Here is a 16,857-nt window from a genome sequence, read left to right as displayed (position 1 = left end):
CTTGAGTTCTATAGTTTTGAAAATAACAGAAGGAAGGACCCCAGGAGACTAAAGAAGTACATGAAGGTTTAGCATCAGCAAATCCATCAAGCAACAGGCAAAGCAAGATGCAATTTCCAGCAAGAGCCTCAAAGGGGGTATAGTTGCAATTTTTGTGAAATGGGATTATGTTGAACAGCAGTAGGTCATGTTAAAAAATGTGGAGCAAGGTTGGTTAAATATGTCTCTGCTGCTCAAATTTGTATGATGATACTTCTGGGTGGACAGAGCTATTTGGCCTGAATTATTTTATGGTTATTGATTATTCATGGAAAACAAACCATTTTCAGCCTTTCTGCCTTTGCTCATGGGTATCATTTTGTTAGTTATGCTGGATATATTTTTATGTATTTAATATTCACCATAGTGAGGATGGCATTAAATCATATATGAAATTGTTCTGAGCTAGCCTTTACTTAATTTAAAGTTAGTTCTTTAGAAGTTGCATTTCTTCTGACACTCAACCATTCAGGTCTGAGAGCTCCCAACCCTGCATTTCTAAAGCTAGTCTCAATATTGCCTTTTATTCAGTTTGCTCATAGGACAAGGCAATAAGGATAACACTTAGTGATTACTACATAATGAGTAAGAAGGTCTTTTTTTTACTATTATGCTTTTTTCTCTGAATGTATCAAGTTTTTGTTTTTTTGGTTTTTTGGGTTTTTTTGATTTGAATAGCAAAGCCTTCCTTATTCTGGCTTTTTCTTTTTCCTTCTACCTTTTATACTTCCCCAACCTTTGACATGTATGTGAGAATACTTAACATTTAAAAGATGCTTCAAATACCAAGATGCCATAGAACCCTATTTTTATTTAAACCTGCATTAAATTTAACTCCAGTCTCACATTTCACAAAGAATATGCATTATTGCAAAAGACTATCACTACCATAATTTAATGGTGCCACACTCATGCAATAAAGTTGACGCCAGCTTATGATAGGATATGTAAAATGAACTGTTTGTGACTGGATGTGAGCTTTACCATATGATGGGCTAAAACTGAACTACCCAAGTTATTTTTATGTACCAATGATGACAGTACCTTAGGAAACAATTGATAGAACTATTCTTACCACATAGACAATGTAACAATGAATGTGTCACTTAGTCTGATCAAGATAAACATCTGCAGTGAGTTGACATCAATCAGATATTGAACTAGCAATGTTAAAGCTGAAGTCAATTTTTGGCAGTCCTTCTGAGATGATTTCCAGTACTCACAAAAGAACATAGAATACAATCAAACTTTAGAAGGCACACTACCTTCTAAACAGCTGAAACATTAGTCACTGCTGTATTTGGAAGTATTTCTTCACCATAATGATTTGCAAATTCTTGGAAATGGAAAAATAAAATACTGTTTAGATTGTCTGCTTATACTTTGTGGTGTACTAAAAAGTACAAACAAATGAATAATCGTAACAATCATGATGGTGCTTTCTTTCCCCCTCTAGGGTGACTGACTGGCAGATAGCTATGAGTGATGTTCCACCCCCAACATTGACATACCCAAACATTGTAGCATAAAAGAAGAAATGTGATTGATGGAAACAGTATCTCAAAAAACCAATATTTGATTTGATTCATTTTCCTCATCTTAAATATCACTCTGTTATTCTCTATTGTTCTGTGTTACCTGCTCAGGGATCAGCAATTCTAGCATCTTAATGAAAGCATGATGGTTGTGATATCTAAACTTCGGTTAAAAACATGGAAATCAACTCATAACTCTTTCTTTCCTTCTTATTATATGTTTACTGAAATATTTTCCCAGTACCTAATGTGTGTAAAACATAACATGAAATACAATAGACATATTACTGAAGTTACATGCTTTTTATTCTGCTTTTTCTTTGTACCCATCACATTTATGACTAACATATTTATATCAGCCAAAGTCTTGTGGTATTTGGCAAGTAATAAGAAATATATTCACCACCAATAACTTCTTAATCTACACATGGTAATCCATAATTTTAATTTAAAACACACTAAAAGGAATTAATAGCAGACAAGATGGTAACAGAAGAATGTGTAAGTGATCTGAAAGAGAGAATAATGGAAATCACCCAATCAGAGTAGCAAAAAGAAAAGTAATAAAATGAGAAGTAATAAAATGAGAACAGTTTATGAGATCTCTGGAATATCATGAATACCAACACTTGTATTATAGGAGTTACAGAAGGGTAAGAGGAAGAAAAGGCAGTCAAAATTGTACTAGATGAAATTATGGCTGAAAACCTCACAAACCTGAAGAAGGAAACAGATATTTGCCTTCAGGAGCACAGAGGGTCCCCAAAAGATCCAAACCAAGATATATAACAATTAAAATGGCAAAGGTAAAAGATAAAGGGAAAATTCTAAAAGCAGCAAGAGAGAAACAGAGACTAATATACAAGGGAACACCCATAAGACTATGAGCTTATTTTTCTGAAGAAATGGTGCAGGCAGGAAGGGAATGGCATAATAGGTTCAAAGTGCTAAAAGGGAAAAGCCTGCAACCCAGGATGCTCTACTCAGCAGATTATCTTTTAGAATTGAAGGAGAGATAAAGAACTTCTCAGGCAAGCAAAAACTAAGAGTTCACAAATACTAAACTTACTGCAAAAGAAATGTTAAAGGATCTTATCTAAATGGCATAAAAGGTGATAACAAGAAACAAAGATCTATAGGAAAGGAAAAACTTCCACTAATAAAGGCAAATATATATTAAAGGCTGAGATCAACAACTTAAGTAAACTTGTACAAATATTAAAAAACAAAAAATTGTAAAAGTAACTATAACTACAATAAACAGTGAAGAGATGAACATGAAGATGTATAAAATGATAAAAAATAAAAAACCCATAAAGGATAGGAGTAAAAAAATGTAGATCTTACAGAATGTTGAACTTAAATGAGTACCATTTTTTTTAAATGAATACCATTTTAAAACAAGTAGATACAGTTACAGGTCAACATATATGACCCCAGTAGTAACCACAAATCAAAAACCTACAACAGAGAAACAAAAATTAGAGAAATGAGCACAACCATACACTAATGGAAATCATCAGACCACAATGGTAGAAACAAAAAGAAGAAATAAGCATATTAGAACTGCAAAGCAACCAGAAATAAGTAATAAAATATCAATAAGTACATACTTATCAATAAATAGTCCAAGTGGCAATGGACTAAATATTCCAATCAAAAAACATAAAGTGGCTGATTAGATTAAAAAGGAGACCCATCTATATGCTGCTTACAAGTGACTCACATTAAAGTTGTAGACACATACAGACTGTAAGTGAGAAGATGGAAAAATATTCTTCATGCAAATGGAAATGGCAAGAGAGTAGGGGTAGTAATACTTATATGAGACAAAATAGTAGGAGACTTTAGCATCCCACTTACATCAACTGACAGATTATCCACACAGAAAATCCATAAGGTAACTGATCTTAAATGACAGCTGTACTTAATAGATATCTAAAGGACATTCCATTCGAAAAATAGCAGAATACACATTCTTTTAAAGTACATGTGGAACATTTTCCTAGGTAGACCATGGGCTAGGGCACAAATCAAGTGTCACCAAATTTAAGAGGACAGAAATCATATCAAGCATTTTTTTCCAACCACAAAGATACGAAACTAGAAATCAATAACAGAAAGAATATGGGAAAAGAACAAGCATATGGAGATTTTTCTTAAATGGTCAATGAAGAAATCAAAGTGGAAATCAGAAAATACCTCAAGACAATGGAAAATGGAAACACAACTTTCCAAAATCTATGGCATGCAGCAAGAGTAGTTCTAAGAGGGAAATTTATAGCAATACAGGATTACCTCAACAGATAAGAAAAATCTCAAATAAACAACCTAACCTTCCATCTAAATGATTCAGAAAAAGAAGAAAATTTAAAATAAGCAAAATGAATGACATAATAAAAATCAGTGAGGAAATAATAAAATAGAGATTAAAAAAAATAGAGAAGATACATGCTTCTGAACTGACATTATTTCTAGGTATCTTATGTTCCAATGAAATACACTGAAGGTAGTCTAAGTGATGTCATTTCAGAGGCCTGCATTCAAGAGTCTATTCTTTCAAGGGTCAATAGTTCAGTGCATTTGTGAGTTATTTTTGTGAAGCTCTGAGGCTGTCCTTTCTCAAAGACAGAAATTCTAACTATATAAACAATGAAGTCTTCAGGCTTACGTAGAAGAAACCAAATACTACCTGATAATAAACCAAAATAGCTGTAATTAATTCATTACAGTGATCAACAGAATCAGAATGGAGGATATGCCAAAACTCTTTATTTGGCACTCTGTGTAAGTATTTCATACTGGTTTAATCAACGTTTCTTCTGAGGTTAATACCATATTATTGGCAATGAGGCCATTGACTAATCTCCAAGGCCTTCCAATAAAATATACAATATCTGAAATATTTATGTTAATAGCATTTAACTATATAAATTTCTTTGAATACTATAATTTTTCCTATGTAGTTCTCATAATAGTATTGAGCTGATTAAGAAACAAGAAAATGCCAACAATTTCTTATTATTTATAGTCTCCTTTTTTAATAAGACAAAGTAATACATACTTGTAATTTTCAATCAGCTTTATGAGAAATCTCAAAATATTTTTTTCAAAATAGTTTTAATTATAAAATATATTCTATAAAATTTATTTTACTTTGTCTGAATTTAGTATAAAATCGTGGAAGAGTAAAACTAAAAGAATTCTCAAAGAATTTGATCACGTGATAAAGATAAGATAATAGATGCCTGATAGGCAGTACTTAGTTTTTTAATCAAAGTAGCAATAAGATATAACACACGCATGGATGAAAGCAAAAGAATTATAAATAAAACTGAGTTTTTTCTAAGAATGGAAAATTTATTTCTCTCTTTCTCAATTATCTGGTATCTGCACAGATTATATAGAAATAAAAACAAAATACATAAACTTAATACTATGCTTACTAATCAATGTTTTGTTATTCTTACTGAAGGTTTATGTAAATATCCAATGATAAGACATTAATTAGTCAATTTTATATTATTGCAACACACCCTGCAACATTATTGTTGATTTTAAAAGTTGGTGAGAAAAATTACTTGACATGATGAAATAATAATTTCTATTTTTCATAATATTAAACATTATGTAGGAGTAATAATAGCCTATTGATGATTAAAACAGTAATAGAAAGTTAGTAAGATCAGACTATGTAGTCTTTTCATGGAAAAAAAATCACAAAATTAAAAAATTAAAATGTATGCTTACATTATTCTCCACACTGATACACTCAAGGAAATGACATGTAGTGCTTATTCATAATATAGTAATTTTGAAGCTAAATTATTTTTAAAAATCTAATTTCTCCAGTGATTGACCTTAATGGTCATCAGTGATATTGACCTGTGGTTTTCTTTCTATGTGTGTCTTTGTCTGGTTTTGGTATCAAGGTGATGCTGGTCTCATAGAATGAGTTCAGAAGTGTTCTTTCCATTTCAAATTTTTGGACAAGTTTGAGAAGGATGGGTGTAACTCTGCTTTAAATGTTTGGTAGAATTCATTTGTGAAGCTGTCTATTCCTGGACTTCTGTTTTTTGTGAGTTTGTTTTTTAATTACTGATTCAATTTCATTACTGGTTATCAGTTGTTTCTGGTTCACTATTTCTTCCTCATTTAGTCTTGAAAAATTGTACACTTCTAGAAATGTATCCATTAATTTTAAGTTGTCCATTTTATTGGTGTATAATTGTTCATAGTAATTTTTTATGATCCTTTATATTTCTGTGGTGTAGGTTGTAACTTCTTTTTAATTTCTGACCTTATTTATTTGGACCCTTTCTTAATGAGTCTGGCTAACGGTTTATTAATTTTGTTTATCTTTACAAAGAATCAGCTCTTGGTTTTATTTATCCTTTCCCAGTGTTTTTTGTCTTTATTTATTTTTGCTCTGATCTTTATGCTTTCTTTCATTTTTACTAACTTTCACTTTATAAGTAGCTGACCAACTAACTTTACTGTAGGTTTACTGTTACCAATGAGATTTTTTCATCATTTTCATATTTTTAGTTGTGGTCTTTTTATCTTAATTAGAGAAGCTTCTTTAACATTTTTTGTAAAGCCAGTTTAGCAGCACTGGAGTCTTTTAACTTTTGCTTGTCTGTAAAAATCTTTTTCTATCCTTCATATCTGAATGATAGCCCTGATAGGTAGAGTGTTCTTTGTTGTAGTTTTTTTTTTTTTTTTTTTTTTTTTTAATCCCTTTCATCCCTTTGAATGTATTATGCCACTGCCTTCTGGCCTACAGAATTTCTTCTAAAAAGTCAGCTGAGACTTATATGGGAGTTCCCCTGTACATAACTAGTTTCTTTTCTCTTGCTGCTTCTAAGATTTTCTTTTCCTCTTTAATTTTTGCTATTTTAATTATAATGTGTCTAGCTGTGAACCTATTTTGGTTGAATTTGTTGGGGACTTTCTGTGATTCCTGGACATAAATGTTACCAGTTTAGGGAGGTTTTCATTCATTATTTATTTAATAGTTTTTTTCTGTCATATTTCTCTCTTTACCATGCATGACCCCTATAATGTGGTTGTTAGCACGTTTGATGTTGTCCTAGAGGTTTCTTAAAATATTCTCATTTTTTTTCTTTTTTGCTTTTTTGCTTTTCTGATTGGATGATTTCCATTACCATGTCCTCCAGATTGCTGATCCATTCTGCTGCATTATCTAATTTGCTGTTCACTTTTTCTAGTGTATTTTTCATTTCAATTACTTTATTCTTCAGCTCTGATTTTTTAAAAAAGTATTTCCCATTTTTAATGAAATTCTTATTAAAATTCCAATGGCATTTTTCACAGAAGGAGAGCAAATAATTCTAAAATTTGTATGGAAACATAAAGTAATCTGAATATCCAAAACAATATTATAAAAGAATATAATAGGAGGTATCCTGTGCCCTCATTTCAAACTATTCTACAAAGCTACAGTAATCTAAACAGTATGGTATTGGCATGAAAATAGACTCATAGATCAATGTAACTGAATAGAGTCCCTAGATAAATCCACACTGTTACGGGCAATTAATCTATGACAAAGAAGGCATGAATATACAATGGGGAAAAGACAACCTCTTCAATAAATGGTGTTGCAAACTAGACAGCTACATGCAAAAGTATCAAACTGGACTAGTTACCCCCACCATATACAAAAATAAACTCAAAGTGGATTAAAAACTTAAATATAAGACCTAAAACAAACAAACGAAAACTTTTAGAAGAAAACATAAGCCGTGCACTGTTTGACATAAGTCTCAGCAATAATTTTATGGGTATGTCTCCTCAGGCAAGGGAAACAAAAGCAAACATAAGCAAATGGGGCTACATCCAACTAAAAAGCTTTTGCACAGTGAAGTAAACTGTCAACAATTAATGAAAAGATTGCCTACGGAGTAGGAGAATATATTTGCAAATGACTTATCTGATAAGGTGTTAATATCCAAAATATACAAAAAAGACATACAACTTAACATCATTTTTTTTAACGGGCAGAGGACTTGAATACACACTTTTCCAAAGACATACCAGATGGCTAATTGGTACGTGAAAAGATGTTCAACATCACTAATCATCAGGGAAATGCAAATCAAAACCACTGTGAGATAGATGTCACTTCACATCTATCACATGGCTATTATCAAAAATACAACAAATAACAAGTGTTGGCAAGGATGTGGAATAAAGGGAACCCTCATGCACTGTTCATGGGAATGTAAATATAAATGTAAATTGGTGCAGCTACTGTGAAAAATGGTATGAAGATTCCTCAAAAAATTAAAGATAGACCTACTATAAAGTTAATCAATTCCCCATATTTATTTAAAAATGAAAACACTAATTACAAAATATATATGCACCCCTATGTCCATTGCAACATTTTTCACAATAGCCAAAGTATGGAAGCAACCTAACTGCTCATTAGTAAACAAATGAATAAAGAAGTGGATAATGGAGACTTGGGGGGGTGTGTGTGTGCGTGTGTGTGTGTAAAGTGGAATTTTACTCAACTACAAAGAAGAATGCGATTTTGCCTTTTGCAATAACATGGATGGACCTAGAGAGTATTATGCTAAGTGAAATAAGTCAAACAAAGAATTACTTTATGATTTCACTTTATATGTGGAACCATTAAAAACAAAATAAATGAACAAACATCACCAAGCAGAAACAAGGTAATTGATACGGAGAGAAATTGTCTGGTTGCCAGAAACATGAACATGAGAGGAGGAGAGAAGTAGATAAGGGAGGTTAAGAGGTGCAAATTCTCAATTACAAAATAAATGAGTCACAGGTATGAAATATACAGTGTGGGTAATATGGTCAATAATTATATCTTTGTATGGTGACAGGTGACAAATAGACTTATCATGATGATCATCTTAAAATGTATGGAAAATTTGAATCACTATTTTGTGTACTAGGAAATAACATAGTGTTATAGGTCAATTATTCTTCAAAAACAAACAAACTCATAGAAAAAGCAATCAGATTTGTGGCTATGAGTGGTGGGGTTTGGCAGGAGTGAAATTAGATGAAGATAGTTAAAAGGTACAAACTTCCACTATAAGATAAAGAAGTAGGGGATATAATGTACAAAATGGTCAAGATAATTAACACTTCTGTATCTTATAAATGAAAGCTGTTAAGAGAGTAAATCCTGAGATCATCACAATAAAATTTTGTTTTCTACTTCTTTAATGTTTCTATATGAGATGATGGATGTGCACTAATCCTATTGTGGTAATCATTTCATGATGTATGCAAGACTAATAATTATTTTGTATACCTTAAACTTATATAGTACTGCATGCCAATTATATCTCAATAAAACTGGAAAAATACATACAAAAGATCTATAATGAACATCATGCTTAATAGTGAGAGTCTCAAATCTTTCCCACTAAAATCAGCAAAAATGGAAGGATGTCTCCCATCATCACTGCTTTTCCCCATCATATTAGAAGTCCTAGGTAATGCAGTAAGACAAGAAAATAAAATATAAGTATACTAATTGGAAAGAAAGAAAGTAACTTCTTTCTTATTGAGATATTATGAATATCTATGTAAAAAGTCCAAAAGAACTGACAAAAAAAAAATCCTGGAACAAAATAGCAATTAAAATATTTGCAGGATACAATGTTAACACAAAAGTTAATCACTTTCCTGTATGCCAGCAGTGAATAAATAGAATGTGAAGTTAAAAACACAATATCACTTACATTAGCACTCCCCTAAAACGTCCACATGAAAAAAATGAATCAGACACGGACCTTACACCTCTCGTAAAAATTAACTCAAAACGGATCACAGGACTAGATTTCAAATGCAAAACTATAAAATTCATAGACACTAACAGGAGAAAATCTAGATGATTTTGCCTATGGCAATAGCTTTCTGGATGCACTACCAAAGGCACAGTCCAAAGAAAAAAGAACTGATAAGCTGTACTTCATTTAAATGACAATAGCAATAACAACAGCAAACTTCTGCTCTGTAAATGACACTGACAAGAGAATGAGAAGACAAACCAGACTGGGGGAAAATATTTGAAAATATTTGTAAAAGACATTTCTGATAAAGGATTGTTATACAAAATATGCAAAGAGCCTTCCTTTAAAACTCAACAATAAGGAAAAGAAAAACCTCAGTTAAAAAAGGGCAAATGACCTGAATGGACACTTCATCAAGGAAGATATACAGATGGCAAATAAGCATATGAAAAAAATGCTCATCCTCATTTGTCATTAGGGAAAAGCAAATTGAAACAACAATGAAATATTACTACATACTTACTAGAATAGCCAGAATCCACAACACTGAAAACACCAAATACTAGCAAGGATGTGGAGCAAAAGGAACGCTCATTCACTTCTGGTAGGAATGCAGAATGTTATAGCCACTTTCTAAGACAGTTTAGAAGTTTCTTACAAAACTAAATAAACTCTTAACATATGATCCAGCAATCACACATCTCGGTATTTACCCAAATGATTTGCAAACTTGTGTCCCCACAAAAAGCCTGCACATGGATGTTTACAACAGTTTTATTAATAATTAGCAAAATTTGAAAGTAAGTTTGATTTCCTTTCTGTAGGTGTATAGATAACCTGGCTTATATCCACACAAAGGGATATTATTCAGTACTAAAAAACAATGATTTATCAAGATATGAAAATACACGGAGGAAACTTTAAATGCATATTACTCAGTGAAAAAAATCCAATCTGAAAAGGCTACATACGACTCCAGCTATATGACACTGGAAAAGGCAAAACTATGGAGATGGTAAAAGGTTCGACAGTCCAGAGGTTGCGGAGGGAGAAGGATTAATAGTTGTATCATGGAGGATTTTTAGGGCAGTGAAACCACTCTGTATGATACTATAATGTTGGATACAGTTCTTTATGAGTTTGTCAAAATGCATAGAGCGTACACCACAAAGAATGAACGAACCCTAATGTAAACTTTGGGTGATAATGATAACTTTGAGATTTTGTATAACAATGTTGTGTCAATGTATATTCATTGATTGCAACAAATTATTGCTCTTATGCAGGATGTGACAGTGGGTGAATCTGTGCATATGTTGGAGCAAGGGTTATATGGAAAATCTCTTTACCTTCTCAATTTTCTGTGAACCTAAAATTGCTCTACAAAATAAAATATTTTTAATTCATTTTGGACAACATAATTAAGACAATCAGAATTGTTGTCCAAAAATATTTTAACTCCTTTTAGAAGACATGAGGTTGAAACAAAGAAAATATTCAAACAGGAGCTAGGAGACCTGAGTTCTTAATACTACTTAGATGTATGATTTGGGATACAACATTTAATCTGTTAGGACTCAGTTTTTTCACCCACAAAAGTATACCATCAGTAGATGCTATCCAAGGTCCCTTTTGAAGTCACAATTCTGAAAAAAAAAAAAAGTAGTAAACCCTAAAATGTTGATTCTCCTATCTGATACTTATTATTGACCCCAAGTGCTGTTTGTCTAGGGAAATGGATGAGGTTAAACTAAATCCTGTTACTTCAAAAAGTTTGATAATGAAGAAAGATAATATTCTTCAATAATAGCATATAATAAAGGATGTTTTTAAATTATTTTTAAGTTTTCTGTTAATGTATTCCAACCACCATAGACTGGTTGACAATTGTCTGTATTATATAAAGTAAAACAAAATAAATTATGCTATAAAGCCAAGCACATTATCAAACAGCATTTCTCTGAATTTATTTTTGTCACGTTATAGTACCCAAGAAAATGTTCACTATTTTTCAGGTGGTCATTATAATGACAATAGCAATAACTGACATTTATGTTTAAAATATGTAGTTCTTATAAGAATTTCAAAACAAATAGAAGTTAGATAGTTTATTGTGCTTATGATGTCAATAGTCCTTTTGTTCCTGATATTCACATAAGTAGAGGTGAACATTTTGGTTCATTTTAATTGTTCCAATTTTGATACATAATCTTTTTTGAAAAATTTTTGTAACAACTTGAAGCACTTATCAAGCTGTATTTCAATGAGGTTTTCTTGGTTCATGGCCCTTAGAAAATTGCCTATTTGCTGTTTTTAAATGTTAAGTTTACTTCACAAAGGTATCAATTTGTCCTAACAACACTTTCCATTTTCCCTGTATTGAATGTGTACTCATGGGGTAAATAATCCTCTGCTTTCTCACATCAGGCAATTCAGCAAACTGACTCAATTCTAAAGGTACTGTCACTTGTCAGGAAGGGGTGGGAGTGGGAAGGGAGAAGGAACACAGCATGAATTTAATCAAAAGCTTAGGTAACACCATTCACTTTTAGAAGGGCACTAAGGAAAACCTGCTTGTGACACTCTTGAGCTCATTTTTTAAGTAAAGAAAAATACTGCAGAAAGAATAAGAAGTTTTCAGCTTATACAACACAGACCATTAGGCCATGTAGAAAGTAAACTCTAACTTCAGGGACAAACTACATCAATGTGTATTTGAATCTAGGGCAAAATATATGCCATTCTTCAGTCTACCAAGGTGTGTAAACTATGGTTTTTTTTTACACCTACACATCTGCATTTTCCTAGTGGTTGACTGAATTTCACAAGGTTTTGTAATTTAATTATTATTATTTTTTAATCTGTGGTTGTCAGTTGTTCATATGAAAGGCATTAATAATCATTTTTTCACTGTGTGATGATTTACTTTAAAGTCCATCCTGAAGAATTAAAATAAAGGCAAGAAAGATGAAGCTCAAACTCATCCACTTTTTTATTTAAATAAGCTTAATATATAATATATAATGATTGACCAGTGGATTTAGCAATGCAAAGTTTATGACCTAAAATAGAGCAAATGTAGTGAAGTGGTTAAGATGAAATAATAAATGGATTGGATTCAAAATATACTTGGAAAATATGAAGTGAAGACACTAACAATAGATGTTTTTGAAGAGCTGTGTTATAAATTGGGGGAAGCAGAGAAATGGGTTAATTGCCAGAGGAGGAAAAGGAGTAAATGTCAAAACTATACTTCAACTTCACTACATCTTCTACTTTATGTTTTCTGTTCTTGCAAAGTTTTTCAAGAGAATATAAGAATGCTGTTACCTCAGAGCTATGAAAACATGGAATTTTGACATTTAAAAATAATTGTTGAGTCTTCTTTGCCTTTTTAAAGGTTTTTTTATTCTAAAGTAATACATATAATTAAAAATAAAATGTTTCAGTTTCTTATAAAACTAACTATGCAATTTCTGCGTGACCCAGAAAATACACTCCTTGGTGTTCATCGCAAAGAAATGAAAACTTATATTCACACGTATGTTCATAGCACCTTCATAATAGTCAAAACCTAGAAATAGCCCAGATGTCCTTCAATAGGTGCATAGTTAAACTTTGATACATGTAAACCAGGAAATTCTATTCCATTTCCTCTACATAAATTATTTGTAATTCTTCTAAACAGGAGATTTGTACATTTCCCCTATTTATTAATATATTATTTTATTTATATCAGTATGTATTCATGCATATTCATTTTACACTTTGGGTTATAGTACAATATCACTTTATTTTTTGCTTGAATTTTTCCAGCTCTGGCTCTTTAAGTTGAACTTGGTTCTGTTTTCATCTCTATTTTTCATTTCAAAATGTTGATAATAATACAATGCAAAAAGTCATTATTATTATATATGATTATAACATCCTTACCTCTACTATGCATTACATTTAAATATACAATTATTGTAAAAAGCATATAATGTAGAACTATTACTGAATATCAACTATGTCTACATACTCCTAAAAAATTCACTATGCAAACATCAGTAAAAATTGTAAACTTCTCAGTGAATATTTTTATAGGGACTATAGATACTTCATCACACTGTACATGGTATTTTACTCAGGGAAAAAGAAAATTGACATTTTAGTTCTCTCCCCACATTGCTCCATCAGCCTTAGCCTCCAGAATTGTTCTTTTTCCAACCCTTCCCCAGGGTCTAAATTTCAACTCTAACCGTTCTATTCTTCCAAGATTTTGACTTTGGCTCTATCTTTGGTGAAGGCTGTGTGTCATCACAAAAGCAAGACTTACTTTTTAAAGACCTAAAACTTCCCTGTGTAGCAGAGGTCAGGATGGGAACTAATGGAAGTTAGTAGCTAGAGTCTTGGTTGAAGCAAATGCTTCAGTGTGATTATAGCCACATACTATTGTGGTTTCCCCCAGAAACACAATGTATAATTAGAAAATTTTTTAATTTATAAATTACAAAAACCTCATATTAATTCTATGGCACATGAAGTAAAGACATATTTTAAGACAGGCCAGGTAGAAGCACCTGGATCTGCCTCTTATTCCCCTGTCAAAATAGTAAGTCTAAAGAAATACATCATCACTTATAGAATTACAGATATTAAAAGGCACATAGGTAGAGATTATAACACAATCTCACTAGTCTGCCCTGCTTAGTTTTTAAAAGTTAGAGAGTGAAATCAGCAAGATGTCAGAGCAGGAGATACCAGTTTTTGTCCTCCCACAAAACCAAAAATTAGTTATCACTGACAGAAAATTGGGAGGGCTCAAGAGTCCATTTAAGGACCTGCAACTATGTAGTGCAACAACAAAAACTGAGAATAACCACACAGGATTACTAGTGAGATGGCTTAGCAGAGATGTCCAGGGACAGCTAGGAACAAAAATACATAGAATAATGGGATGGATTGAAAAATAAACAAGGCAAAACTATATGTTGCCTACAAGAGATTCACTTCAGCTAAGGACACACAAAGGCTAAAAATGAAGGGATAGAAAAAGGCATTCCGTGCAAGTGAAACCAAAAGGGAGTAGGGATAGCTGTATCATATATAAGTATGAGAAAAAATACACTTTTTTTCTGAAAAGCTGTATAGAAGACAAAACAGTTATTATGTAATAATGAAGTGGCCCTTTCATCAAAAGGATATAAGAATCATAAATATATGTGCACCTAACATCAGAGCACATAAATATGTTAAACAAATACTAACAGATCCAAAAGGAGACAATGACAACCATATAATAAAAATAGGGGACTTCAATACCTTACTTTAAAGAGTGGATAGATAATCCAGATAGAAAATCAATAAGAAAATGTTGGGCTTCAAACATACTTTAGGCCAAATGTGCCTAACGGGCATATACACAACTTTCCATTCAACAGTAACAGAATACACATTCTTCTCAAGCACACACAGCAGCATTCTCCAGGAGCAATCATATTACAGATCGCAAAACAAGTTTTAGCAAATTGAAAAAGACTGAAATCATATTAAGTAATTTTTCTAACAATGATATGAAACTAGTAAACAATAACAGGAAGGAAGCTGGAAAATTTACAACTTTGTGCAAATTAAAGGTCATAGTCCTCAACAACCAATAAGTCAAAGAAGATACGAAAAGAGAAACTTCTTTTCAAACCTTGAAAGAAATTATCTGAATTAAACAACCTAGTACCTCAAGGAACTAGAAAAAGAACATTTTAAGCCTAAAGTTGGCAGATAGGATAATTTTAAAAAAAGAACAACATAGCAGAAATAAAATAGAGACCAGAAGAACAATAAAAACAAATTAAAACTTATAAGTGTTAGCTTTTTTGAAAAGAGAAAAAAATTGACAGTGTTAACAAAACTAAAAAAAAAAAAAGGACACAAAGTCAAAAATGAAAGAAGAAACATTACAACTCATATCAAAAAAGAATAAAAGGAAACTACTATAAACAGATGTCAACAAATTGACAACCTAGAAGGGGTGAATAAATTCTTAGAAACATACAGCCTACTAAGACTGAAATATCAAGAAACAGAAAATCTGAATAGAGCAATAATAAGTAAGGAGATTGAATCAGTAACCAAAAACTTCCCAGGAGATCGGCCAAGATGGCAGAGTAGAAGGACGCTTGTAGCTCACCCTCTCCCACAAATACACCAAGACTCACATCCTCAGACCCAGCCAGCCAGCCAGAGCACCTGCGGAACTCCGACAGAACATCACCCTCTTCAAAAGATAAAGACCCCAGGAATCTGGTAGGAGAAAAGGAAAAAAGAAAGAAGAAAAAGCAAAACAGTGTGGGTCCGGTCCTGCAGGGAGGGAGTGGCAAAGGAGGACTGGCGCTCACTCTCTGGGTCTCCCCCTCTCCAATGGAGAGGCCAGCGGGACAGAGGCGTATCCTCCGAGGCTCAGAGCTGCACCGAGCACCCCTTGACCAATAGTAAGTTATATGGGTATAGAAGGTTTCCGAAACTTCCAGCCCTAGAGGCAAAGCAGCAGGTGGGGGATGGGCCAGGCTGCCCAAGCTGGGCAGAGGACTGGGGCAGCTGCACTGAGGCAACCCTAGGAGACTCCAGGGTGCTGAGCGCTGTGGATGAGTTGGTGCACAGGGCAAAACAACCTGGGCCCTCCATAAAATATGGAGGAAAAAAAACACGGCTGGTGTGTCCTGGGGGGAAGGGTGCCATACCTATTCCCAAAAAACCCACCGAAGGTTTTCTGGAGAAGAGAGGCAGGGCTCAGCCACAGCCGCCATATCCTCTGGTGCTTAGCACCCAGGTGGGGGCGGGGTCAAAACCTGAATCCACACCTAAGGGCTTAGCAGCCTCAAAGGCGAGTCAGAGACTTGTTTACAGCCCGAGGCAGATAGGATCTTTCTGCCCTGGTACCTCTGAGAACTCGCATCTCCAAGACAAACAAACAGGAAGCTGAGTTTTGGCATGGAGCAGGGGTAGGGCTGTTCCACCATCTTCCCTGATGGAAGGGGGAGTGACCCACAGCCTACCAAGCTGTTGGGAGGGGGCACGACCTGCCCGCCTACCCTGCGCGACGTGGCGAAAGGGAGGGGGGCGTGACCCGCCTGCCCACCCAGTAGGAGCACAACACTTGACTGCAGTGTTGGGAGGGGGGTGCGATCTACTTGCTGACTACTACTTGTGCAATGGGAGGAGCACAGAACAGGGGCACCAACAGAGGGCCTCTGGAAGCAGCGAGCTGAGTTCGCGCAGCAGGGCAAAGACAGAAAGACTTCTTGATAAAATCATTAAGAGCCCACAGTCTTCGCGAGAACACATCCCTTTTTTTTTTTTTCTTTCTGTTTTTCTCTTTTTATCTGTTATATTTTCTATCACCTTTTTAATTCTTACTTTTTAAATAATTGTATATGTCTCCAGTTTTAATCTCTTTGAAATTTTTCTTTTAAAATATTTTTATTATTACTTTTTGAAAT

Source organism: Camelus ferus, chromosome X (assembly GCF_009834535.1).
Source record: "Camelus ferus isolate YT-003-E chromosome X, BCGSAC_Cfer_1.0, whole genome shotgun sequence".
In the NCBI taxonomy this organism is placed as follows: domain Eukaryota; kingdom Metazoa; phylum Chordata; class Mammalia; order Artiodactyla; family Camelidae; genus Camelus; species Camelus ferus.
This window is presented reverse-complemented; position numbering follows the sequence as displayed.